The sequence below is a fragment of the Leptinotarsa decemlineata genome, unplaced genomic scaffold (assembly GCF_025532065.1).
Source record: "Leptinotarsa decemlineata unplaced genomic scaffold, Ldec_3_MD MMD2_tig00026328_RagTag_RagTag, whole genome shotgun sequence".
Lineage (NCBI taxonomy): Eukaryota > Metazoa > Arthropoda > Insecta > Coleoptera > Chrysomelidae > Leptinotarsa > Leptinotarsa decemlineata.
In genome coordinates this window covers 35,962,855-35,975,693 of record NW_027412688.1, presented here as the reverse complement: position 1 = coordinate 35,975,693, position 12,839 = coordinate 35,962,855, and positions in this window count along the sequence as shown.

The window sequence follows — 12,839 nt, the reverse complement described above, 5'->3', positions numbered from 1 at the left end:
GCTTATCACATGCGATACATTGAGCGAAACATTCGTAATCGGAATAGCTGGTTGATTGTATACAGGGTTGAGAGAATGTCGTTGAAAATCATCAAAACCAAAATGTTACATTTTCAATAAAAATTAAGTCTGTTACATGCGAACAGCTGTTTGATGGTTTACAGGGTTGGGAGTAATTTGTTGAAATGTTATTTGAATTGAAGGGGTTATATTTTTAGGAGTGATTAATTTTTGGAAAAGAAAGTAGAAAGCCAAAAACTGTCTTTCCCAAAAAAATAATGTTATATTTTAAATGAAAATGAAGTTTATTACATGTCGGGAAATACCGCTACGAGAGGTATCTTTGAAAAATATACCATCATTAAAAATGTTCCTGACAATAATTTTTGTTGGAACTGTATTTTTTTTTTCATTCAAATGATTTGAAAATCTGAAAAAAGGATAAAAAACAGGAACAACAACCTCAACTGTCGCAGTTGAGCATAAATGTAAAACCTTACTTATTTTTTTAAGGACAAAACACAAGCACCACAGGAAAAACTTTAAGACGCTCTAAGAGCGGTGCCTGTGCTGAAGTGGCATTGGATTTGAATCGCTGGAGATTAGATTCATTTGGGAAAACGTTCTCAGAAAGTTTACTCCTACTAGAAGCAGTTCTCCAAATGAAAGGATTCTTAAACAGTACAGTTCGAGGTGTTATGAGATGAATCTCAAAACATCACGTATTTCTGATATGTACTTGTTGGAATCAAATGTATCAAGTCACTTGAACGCCTACCGTGAAAGTATCTATAGAAGAGAGACAAATCTCCAACCTTTCTTCGATGTTCCAGACTATCAAAGTTGCAAGTGATGATCTCCAATCACGCGGATGACTCTATTCTGGACGGAATCCAGCTGCTTCAGGGTATGCTTAGGGGCGGAGCTCCATACATGTGAACAATTCCAAAGAAGGTCTGATTTGAGCATTCTCAATGCTTTTTTTTTGTAATAGAAAAACGTTTGTTTCAGAACTGGAATTACCCCATAAAATGAAGCCTCATGAAATTTTACTATCAATGAGAGAATGGTAAATGTTAAGTAGAACATCTTTCTTACAAATCCGTTTCATCTGCCTCAGAAATAGTATATGGGACGATACCTTTTTAGATGTTTAAATGATTTTTAGAACTCAAAATGGTCTTATATATGTATTGAACTAAACAAAAACAAAAATTCGTATTTACAGTGTTTCGGTTATATATTTTGAAATAAAAAAATTCAAAAGGACATTCATCACAGTTTCCGTTTACAAAAAAAGACAAATAGCGCTACACAATTTTATGAATGAAAGAGTATTGATATAAAACCGTATGAATATGTGTACCTACAGTCAATGTGACAAGAACAGTTTTATCTCTTCTAGTGACATCAAGTCTTATGTTATGAAAAAAAATCAGTGCTTCATCTTGCGTAATACTGTTAATGGAAAACAGATTGTACAAACGGTGCTGATGAGATGACAAGACAAGTGTCTTGTCCCGAAACTTCAAAGTACGCCATTGAGGATGATAGCGATGTTTTATATGAACACTCTGTCATATAATACATTGTGTAGAGTTCCTATATGGATAATATCTGTTTCAGTTCCATAACGGATGTTTGGAGAACAAACCAAATGGGAAAATACGATTTTCGTGTAATGTGTGAAAGTATTTGTTTGTATCTGAAAAAAACCTTTTTTACATACCTTCTCAAATAGTTTTTATTGCAGTTATTCTCTTCTTTTCCCTATTTGGGGAAAGAAATACTTTTTTGGTTCATTTTTACTCATGGTCACCACATCGAAGATTAGTCCATTAAGCAAATATCACCTTGGGAATGATAATAAAAGCTCTCTTATTTCTGTCGCGTCGTCGTCCAGTTTGGCAAGAATTTTGGAGTACACCAAGATCCGTTGGTGTGATAAATGCATTCCTACATCTCATAGGGAGATCAGATTAGCTTTGTAAAGGTGAAAATAAATGCGAAACCGTCAACAGCGATGGTCTCCCGTATTCCCGCGTTCTGCATAAAATATTTGCCGGCGGATTAAGAAATAAAAATTTCTGTTTGGCCCACAAGATAACACTTTACCTTTTTTATGAGATGCTCACTTTTTATTGTGCGAGCGCTCTTCGGGGAAGTGACAATCATCGGCCTACGTACATCTCTGGTTTTTTGGTTTATTTTCGAGGATTTTTTTGTGGATCAACTCGGCATGATATTATGTTAAAAAGTACATATTCAACAAAGGTCTGAAGAGTAAGGTGCTTTTTAATGTATGCAGATCTGAGGAAGGGACAGCGGCGTACTCCAAAACATAAATTATTATCGTTTCCATTAATAATTGTTAAATAAAATTTTCTGTAATATACCTATGTGCTACACAAAATCGACCTTCGTCAATTCTATTTGTCAATATTTAACATTTTGGTATTGGAAAGAATAGAATTGTATCACCTTTTCATTTCTGACGAATTAACTTTTTTGTATAAATTGCTGGATGTAGCCGTTACTATGTGGTAGGAGATCATGATGAAAAAAGAAATGAAAATTTCTTTTTTGTCTTATTTTCATCATTAGGTACCTTCAAATAAATTATTATTTTTCAAGCTGAGCCATAAGATTCGTTATTTCATGTGACATGTGTATTACATATTGGCTGATCTGCGAATCAGTGTATTTCCTCTCCTGAAGACGCCAACTTGGGTGGCAAAACGCGCGTCAGGAAGAGTGTTGCAGTTCCGTTGTTTGGAACCACAAAAACTCCCCCTACACAAGTGTTCCTGCCTTGTTGCCTGAAATATTCTCAGCTAAATGCATCGATATAAGATTCAAACTGAATCAGTCCTATCAATGACACATGTATGTTTATGTCGTGGCTGTCAGTTTTATCGCTGCCAATTTTATTGCTGTTCGGAAGAAGCGTTTCATGGCTGTTTATCTCTGTATTGGCGGCTCAGTCTTTGACGGAGATGGTGATAATAGATAATATTTATTTATATCTATATAGGACTTGAAACTCATAATATCAAAAAGATTTGAAAGGGTTATATTTTTAGGAGTGATTAATTTTTTGGGAAAGAAAGTTTTTGGCTTTCTACTACTCCATCTGATACAAAAAAATGGATGAGAGAATCTTCCAAAGAAAGGAAGGATTAATCAATTTGAAAATAAGTAACTCTATACATGGATGTGTAGATCATGCAAAGTTACTTCTTTGCATGATCTACACATCCATGTATAGAGTTACTTATTTTCAAATTGATTAATCCTTCCTTTCTTTGGAAGATTCTCTCATCCATTTTTTTGTATCAAAAAGAATTTTGTTGGTTTTGGAAAGTAGGAAACGGAGGTAAAATGTTGACAAGATTTATCATACACAAAACAAGAGTACAATAATTAAAAATGGTACTTACTAGAATATTATAAACTTTTTTTATCATGTACAAAAAATTCGTAATAACTTCAACATGCATCGACTTTAAGTTTTCAAGTCCAAATATTTAGAAAACGGTTGCTTACAGCGACTTGTAACAAGGGTAGCTTATTTACGTAGATATGATAGAGGAATCGATTTTTTTACTGAAAAATGTGCTAGAAGTACGCCCAAAAAAGTTATGAATCTTTAAAAAAGAAAAAGACGTGTAGGTGGCGCCCCCTACGAGTAAGAGCAATAAGAACATCAGGTTCGAATTCGACACCTCAAAAACCTCCTATTATCAAGTTTCGTTTAATTAAGTTCAGTATTTCAAAAGTTATTTGAAAAAAAAGAAAATAAAAATACAACTTCAACATCCTGTATCTTGGAAACGAAGCGTTTCCGGACATTTATTTATTTGGACAATTCATATTATAATATTGTGAGGAATCACCTCCTGAAGTTTGTCAAAGTACTTTTGAATCACCCTGTATAAAGTATTTGTTTCGAAAGGTTTTTCTTTCGTGTAATTCAATGTTTATATGAAAATAGCTGTTTCGGGAGGGGTTTTTCTTTCAGTTTGCGTCTGAAAGTTACTTCTTTGCATGGTTCACAAAATTCTGTATACAGTTAATGTTTTGATATTGATTACTTTCCTCCTTTTCTTATAAGATTCTCACATATTTTTGTATCAAGATGGAGGCGTAGAAAGCCAAAATCTTTCTTTCACAAAAATGTATCTCTCTTAAAAATATACCCTTTCAATTTATAGTGTATTTTGCACAAAGTAACTACTCAGATTTTTCACTAGAAAAGTGAATGTATGAAACAAAAAATATGAGCAAAATGTTCACTCTTCCGAAATAATAAAAGCCAATTTTTTATGTTCTAGGAAAAGTACCTGAATGCTTCCTTTTCGATGAAAGATGATTTACAATTCATAAAAACTTAGATTAAAATATCATACAACTCAGTTAAGGAATCTGTAAGGATTTTTTTCAACTAGGAGCCAGGAGTATCACAGCAAATTCTTCATCAAGTTACTGTACTTCAATGAATTTCAGAATCCTGAATGGCAGAAAAAAGCTCTCCACAGAATGTCCTCCAAACTAATTCAGTTTCCCAAGTTATTTTTCCATCGACATAAGCCCCAATCTAAAAGTTTTTTTCTCCGCCTCTGAGTGGGCCCTTGTCGGCATCCCGGCCATCTCCAACTTTTTATTCTTCACTTCGGGCGTCCCACACACTCAAGAAGAACATCCGAACATCGCTTCTGCCTTACACCGAATTTCTACCAGTCCTGTCAAGGCAAGCAGTCAGCATTGATATACCTTCCAAGTGTATTTTTTATTGGGTACACGACTGATAACAGTTTTGTTGTCCATATGGTCGATTGAAGGGTTTTATCTTGAGGGCGAATGATGCATCTAGAGAGAATATTAGATGCATCTAGAGAGAATATTACATAATTTTCGTTAACATCCTCGATGGAGTAATTCATTGGGATAGTAGTTGTTTCCCGCGGCTTTGCCTGCGTAGAATTTGGTTTGTCACATTAAGTTTCGTGACAGACCATTTTGAACAAATGGTGACTTTTTTTATTGACTCAAAACTTCAGGTTTCCAACTGCAACACTGAAGAAAATTTGAACCTCTATTTTCCCGCTTGGGGGTGGAAATTCCTGAATCCCTTTCTTGTCGCTTATTTACACTATACAAAGAACTTACCTGCATATCTCAAGATTCTAGATTCAGTAGCTTTGGCTACTACGTTAATATAAGAGCGGCCATTGCAACAGCTAGTAATTTATATTTTTACTTTAGAAATACAGTAACTGAAAAAATATGCCAACTGCAAAATAATGAATAGCTTCGAGAGTCGCTTTATAGCTAGAGTAGCTTTATACTGAGTGTTGTGATAGTGGATATCCTTTCTTGCTGTCAGATACTCATTTTTATTCATAATATGTACAATTATAGAAAATGATATATATATGCAAGATCATTTTGCCAAGATTGACAAAGTGGTTCCTAGATGAAGTAATACAGCGAATGATTTTTTTTGTGTGGCGGAATGTTTACCAGAGTTGTGTGCTTGACCCCGAAATATGAGGCCATATGAGAGATTTCATTGTATAAGTCCAAAATATACCTAGTTATTTCAGGACTTTCCCTGATACTGTTTTACAAAGGTTTTTCATAATAAAACAATACGAACTCAGTTTAGATTATCATCCGTCTATGTGATAATTCCATGTTAGTTTTTGATCTAAACAGACGTCTAAAAATTTTGCATTTGACAAATTTTCCAAAGATTTTCTGAGTAGTAAGCTAAGATTCACTGAAACATTTTTTGTAAAGAATTGAACTGCTAGGGATCCATTAACACTGTACTATTTTCAGCAAACATATTTCTAATGGACTCAATAAATAAATGTATTTTGTAGTTCTTGTTCGGATTTTCCTGTGATTAGTAAATGTGTATCATCTGCATATATAATTGGATAACGTGTTCTTTTCAAATCTTCGGAAAGGTCTGTGATGAATATATTAAATAGTGTCGGTGATAGACATGATCCCTGGGGTATCCCCATATTTGTTTGTCGGTAAAGGTCAGAAATAAAATCTACTGGAATCACTTAAAATGAATAAAAATAAACCAAAACAATCTAATTCAATTTTAAATGACCAACAAGAAGTTAATCAGTGTCTCTTTTTAAATTTGTTTTCATTAAAATTTCCTAGAATTGATCGTTAACTACCTACTTATTTTTCTTAAAATTCACATGTTTCCCTGAAAATAATCGTTTTTGATTGATTTCACCTAGAAATTATAATTAATTATAATTAATGTATACAATACAGTATAAAATAGCTACTGTGTAGTAAAAAGCGTCTTGAATAAAGGTCAAAGTGTGAAAATTGTTTGAATAATATTATGAATTTACGAGTAGGTAGTGTTAATGATTTCTGTCAAATAACAAGTTGGCTAACTGAAATAATTATGAAATTTTTAAGAGTTAATTGATGTTGCCCAATTTTAGCTCTTGAAATCTTTAATTGAAACGGAATTATTCCTGATTATCAACATCATTATGTCAATATTACATATGTATAATAAGTCTAAAGATTATATCTATATAGCATACACATAAAACTGAACAACTGCCTTAGATCACTATTACTATCATCAAGATTTCTTTATTCTTCCTCTTTAGAAAATATATCTTTATTATTTAATAAAACTGACTGATTAACTGTTCACCGCTGAAGATTTCCTCGTTATTACAATCTTCTAGCTTGTTAGTCGGTCGGACGACACCCTGTAGAGTGCAGCATTACCTGTTCATCTCAAGAGTCATTTACAGTCCGAGATATAAAGTAAGTGAAATAAATGAATGTCCGTTGTTTTAAGGCATGTACTAATAAGCAGATATCAATATTTCATATAAGTGGCTGAGATCCCAGATGACGGGGATTTTAGAAATATAGCAACTTTCTGTGGTCTTTGGCTATAGATACACTTTTGTGACATTCTTATTGTTGACAATCATTCCTACGAATGTAAATGATTTTTACAGATTGACGAAAAAACTAAAGTAGTTTCTAGCTAATAACTTTCGAGACTGAAGTGGCTATTTTGAAATTATAGATTCAACCATTTTTCTGAAACTTTCATCTCTACCATTATGTCGTGACTACTGCCATATCTCTTTACAATTCTGTTATTGAGGTATGACATTAGTTTTGAAAAAGAGTGGATCAATATCAAAGTTTGAAAGCTAGCCTCTCGGTATTTTCGAATGAGATTTTGTGTTCCCTCGACTAGGCTGGTACCAATGCTTCTTTTCGTGACCCATATAGACTTTACCACAATGGGGAATGTTCCTCAATTTGGGTTATTACAACAAATGCAAGTTTGAACAAAATAAAGTTGCGTTTGATTCATGAGTTTTTCAAATTCAATTCGAAAAGTATTCAAATTGATGTTTCAAATGTTGGGTATTAATTTTGAAAGGGATTTGTTTCTAATTCACATATTGGCAACAGCGCCTAGAATGCTAGATCGAAGTCCAGGTTAGTAGTATGCTAGAAGAAGAAGAATAATGTCAATAGTGTCAAATTAAAGTAAAATATAAATTATAGTTCAATACCACCTCCACAAGCCACATAAACAACAGTTGTTTTGTAATTTATTTATATAGAGGAAGATAGGTAAGGTGCACAAAATGTCATATGTCACAGAATGTCTCGGAACTCGGAACATAAGTAAACAGAACAGCACGCCTCTGAATTATGTCATCTTTGTTTGTCTCATACGTCCTTTATTAGCTATAACTGATGTTGCCAAATGCTGAAATAAAAACGAATCCCTTTAAATGTTGAATGCATTATTTCATTTCTCTTTTTCAAGTATTTAAATATTTTTTTTAAAAAGGAAGGTTGAAGTGATAAGTTTAAAATGCGTTGTTTTAGAGCTCTTTTATGAAAACTACTTGATTTTCGTCAGGAGGAACATTCCCCATTACATGGAATCCTGTGAACTCCTCCTGTCTATAATACTCCAACTCCAACTTTATTGCTACTCCACATAGAACTACTAGTTCTCTACGTAGTTTGTTCTGAACAATCAAGAAAAAATGATATGCAAGTTTCAATTTTCTTATCTCAGCTGAGAAAAATATCAATTAATAGAAAAAAATTAACAAAATATGAAGGATGGATTTACCTAATTTTACCTAGACTTACCAAGATGGTTCCAAACTTAGAAGTCCTTGAAAGTATGAAAAACATAAAAATGTATCTCTGCAAGGTGAAAAAAAACTATTCAAAAAGTTGTGGAGGTGCATTATAATTTATTTTCTGTAGGATATATCGCAATCATTGGAACAGCTTAACTTTCAAGAACCTATTATTTAACAATCGTGAGTTTTTGTTTACAAATAATTTATGATGCACTGTTTGGAATCTTTGGTGTAGCAATGAATATTACTGGAGTTTTTTTCCAACACCAAATCGTTATTTTTACCACCTCGGCTCGTGTTTCGATCACCAAGTGATCATCTTCAAAGAGGAAGATTAAAACTTCTCCTCTTTGAAGATGATCACTTGGTGATCGAAATACGTGTCGAGTTGTTAAAAATAACGAAATAACTTCTCCTCTTTGAAGATGATCAGTTGGTGATCGAAACACGTGTCAAGGTGTTAAAAATAACGATTTGGTGTTGGGAAAAAACTCCAGTAATATTCTTTACAAATAATGTTGAATATATTTTGGGTGATTACTACCAAAAGTCGGTGTTTTCTGCAGGAAAAACTATACAAATGAAAACACTAAAAGTATATTGCATACACATTCAGGGGCTCAAAAATGTACTGAATATTTCTATATTTTTTTCTCGAAATCTATTTTTACGAGAGGTATTTTCAAATATATGTACATAATTACTTTTGAATATGTGTGAAGTATCACCACAGTAACGGAAATCAATAGAAAAATGTAAAGAATGTGCCATTTTTTCAGTTCAACAAAACATTTCTTTGCTTTGTTAAAAAAATCACTTCTCTTGGGACGTCAGACACCGCCAATTTTTATTCGTTTTTATCCAAGATAGAAACCCGTTCTGGAAGTGGAAACGAAAATAAACGACCTCCCCATGTCGTATTTAATATTTTTAATTGTAGGAATGTTTATATGCATACTTATATCTCATGAAAATTAATTGAAAAAGAATTCTTTAATCACAATTGCGTCTGTTGAAGTTGAAGGTATGAGGCAGTTTCTTCTTCGAACTTTGTCGATTCGTTTTGTGTTTTGTTCTCAGTGCGGTATTCAGGTGTTCAGTTTATGGGTTTGGAAACAATATTAAGTGGATAGTAATAAATGATTGATTAAGTCACACGCATGAATCAAACATTTTTCAAAAGGCTCTGAAATATTTTTTGCTATCACTTGCCATCCTCTGGAAAGTAACATTTTCCTATTTTCAGTTCATTTGAAACTGATGAATATACTGATCATACACAGGATACATAGATTAAGCAACAAGTTGAAAAACGTGAAAAATAGATATAAAGCTCCCAAAAATTTGAGCAAGGCCTAATTCGAATCAGAATGAACCGTAGAATAAAATATTCGAAGGATTTTACAGTGGCTAAAAAATTACGATTGTTATAAACAAAATAATCGAAGAAAAATGATGTTTCCGGTATTTTGTTGATAACATTTAAACATTTAAGAAATGAAACAAAAATATTCTTCAAAGTTGTGACTTCTTAAAATGTATCTACCTCCATTATTTATAATTTTAATTTTACGCTGAAAATAGGGCTCAGCACGCCTGTTTTACCACAGACATGCGTCTGTAGTAAAATAGCGTTTCACCGAAAATAATTTTTTACAACAATAAATATTCATTTAAAAATTTGAAAAAATTATGACTCATTTGAAATATTTCAAAGTTATGCTTTTCTGCCAAATCGATTGAGGTTTTTAACGAAAATTTATATCAAATTTATTATTTGATTCTCAGTACTGTCGAGGAACCGGAGACATTGAATTTCCACGTACATCTTCCAAACAACAATAAAGAAAGTAAATTCTAATGTAAATGTAAATTCTAAAGTATTGCATTTAAAATCTCATTTCTCGATGATTTTATTTACCAATACATCTGAGATTACAAAATGATAGTTCAACGTTGTCAAATATTAGCTGGTTGATTCTTTCAGTGTGTTATTCGGTGGAGAATAATACAATGTTGATACTTTCGTTTTGTACGAAAAATTTATGGATACAGTCGAGGGTATTGAGTGAATGCAATATTGATATATTTTTCTACTTGCATTTCCTATCGAAATTTTTGTCCACACTGCCTTTCATCGTGTGTACAGCAGATCGATATTTTTCAACTTATTTGAGAAACTTAACTAAATGGTTTGCCTTTAATAGCTAGGTATTCGTAGACAAATTGATGTTCCTCTAGAAGAAGTGATTGATCAGTTCGCAGACAAAAGAACAAGAAAATTGAACATTTCAACTTTATAGAACAAGTTTTGGAAAACATGGAATGCCACAGTTTTTCCAAATGAGTATGATCTATTACGATTCAAAGTCAATTCAAATCCCAATTTTATATATGAACTTTCAAGTGTACAAAATCATATGAAATTGAAGTCCCTTTATTTCAATACTCAGCATGAGGATCTAGTCATTCTTAAAATATTTCTCAAATTTCAACGCCAAACATATTTCGTTTACGACATACATTTCTTAGCTGTAATCTAATACTTCTTATGCCATCTACCGTCGAGTAGTACATTCAGCAACACTAAGTGGTTGAGTTCTGCCATACGCGATGTATATGAAATACAACAAATATCTCTACTCACTTTCCTCATGAAGTGGAACTCCAGGACTCTTCATTGAAGAAGAATAACGAATATTGTTTGCCAATAGTTGAAATTGAAAAAATTATACCGTTGTTTGAAGAGAACTTCAAACAACGATAATACTGTTTTGCCATCTATCGACGAGTAGTATATTGTACAATTCTATGTAGTAGGGTTCTGCCAAATGCAATTTATATGCAACACAAAATACACAAAATAATTAGAAGTTGGGAAATAATTAGAAGTTGAGGAATTATTAGAAGTTAAGGACTCTTTATAAAAGAAATATGAGAATGAACACAAAGGTTTACAGTCAATTGAAATCGGAAAGAAAATTATTTGGGTGTATAACCTTCCACAATCCAAAAAATAAACAAAAGTATGTGCTGAAGTATAGTAATAACGGGCAAGCTGAAAACTTCACACCAGAAAACCACTATGAAATACAAGGTCTAGATTTTAATTCTTCTCAAAAAATATTTATTTATTCATCAATTTTTATTTTGTCCCCTTCAAAGTAATACCCCTCAGATATAATACAATTGCGCCAGCGTTATTTCCAACCATCGAAGCAGTTCTGATATGCACTACCTGGTATGTCCTTGAGCTTTCTTGGCGATTAGTTTTTCATCTCCTCAATCGTCACAAAACGCCGTTCTTTCATGGGTCTTTTCAATCTTGGGAAGAGCAAAAAGTCACAGTGCGGCAAATCTGGCGAATACGTTGGGCGATGCATGATTACAGTGAGGTTTTTGACAAAAAAATTACGAAGAAGCACTAACGAGTGGGCAAGTGCACTAAAGTGATGCAAAAGCCATGAATTGTTTTTGCACAATGCCGGATGTTTTCTTTCTTCGAATTGTTTCTCGCAATCGGCGTGTAACTTCAAGATAATACTCCTTAATTCCGTTGTGTTTCAAAACTCACCTCATTCCTCTCCATTACTTACAGACAGAAAGTTTTCACAGTACCAAAAATAAATAACTTCAGAACTACATGACAATGTAGGTGAAGATCCGTGTCGAAATTCTCCTGCACGAGCACACGCCACTATGTTACGAAATTCTCTGTAGAAGGTGATGAGGGTACTTCCAAGAAGTTTGGAAAACTTGAATCTTGATCCAAGTCAACCCCTTCATCCTTCCTGGACTCATCAGCGTGTCTGGTAAATCTCGAAGTTATTGATCCATAGCTAAAAAACAAAGCATAATCAATCCAACACCAGATAGCGCTAGTCACCTGCATCACAGTATTGCTAGACTGAAACATGCAATGCTGGATTAAGATATTCAGGTACAAGCCTGAGTGAAATATTGCAATGACATCTGCTCTTATGAACACGCCATCTATGAGATCTAACAGAATACTTGAACCACGATTATTGATGATGTCGCATTTATGATTCCATATTAAACAAGGTTCCTTCGACCTGTTATAGAAAATGTCAATAATACTGACTGGATCATACATTCAGATTTTGAACTTTTCTGTCCTAACCCTAAATAGAAAAAAGCAAATATTCTCATTTAGATAACAAGTGTAGGATTAACAAAAGACTCAGTCTATCAATATTCCATCCTGTAGAATAGTGTAATATTAACGATAAACGTGTTAGGGGTCACAAGTTAAAAGGTAAGACCTTGTTAATCCTCAGCTCACACAAGTTTCGACTTCTGAGGGTTGTCGTCAGTAGGGGTGCGACAGCTGGTTAACGGAAAAACAGAGTTTAAACAGATTTCTCGAGCGCTTGAGAAAGCTATTGTATAGGGAAACACGTGTCGCGGTTTTTGTACTATCCTTTATAGCAAAAATCGTACAATAAACTGTATTAATGAGTTTTAAAGTTGATGACATCTGACCCCTTACGAAGACGACATCTAAGGGATCAACAGAAGACTGTGGTTGTTGTGGTATCACCTAGTTATATGTTCATTCGTCGCAAATGATTTGATTTGTGTGAGGAAGAGGGCTTAAGAGAAACTACGAATATGTCTCCAATCGAAAGA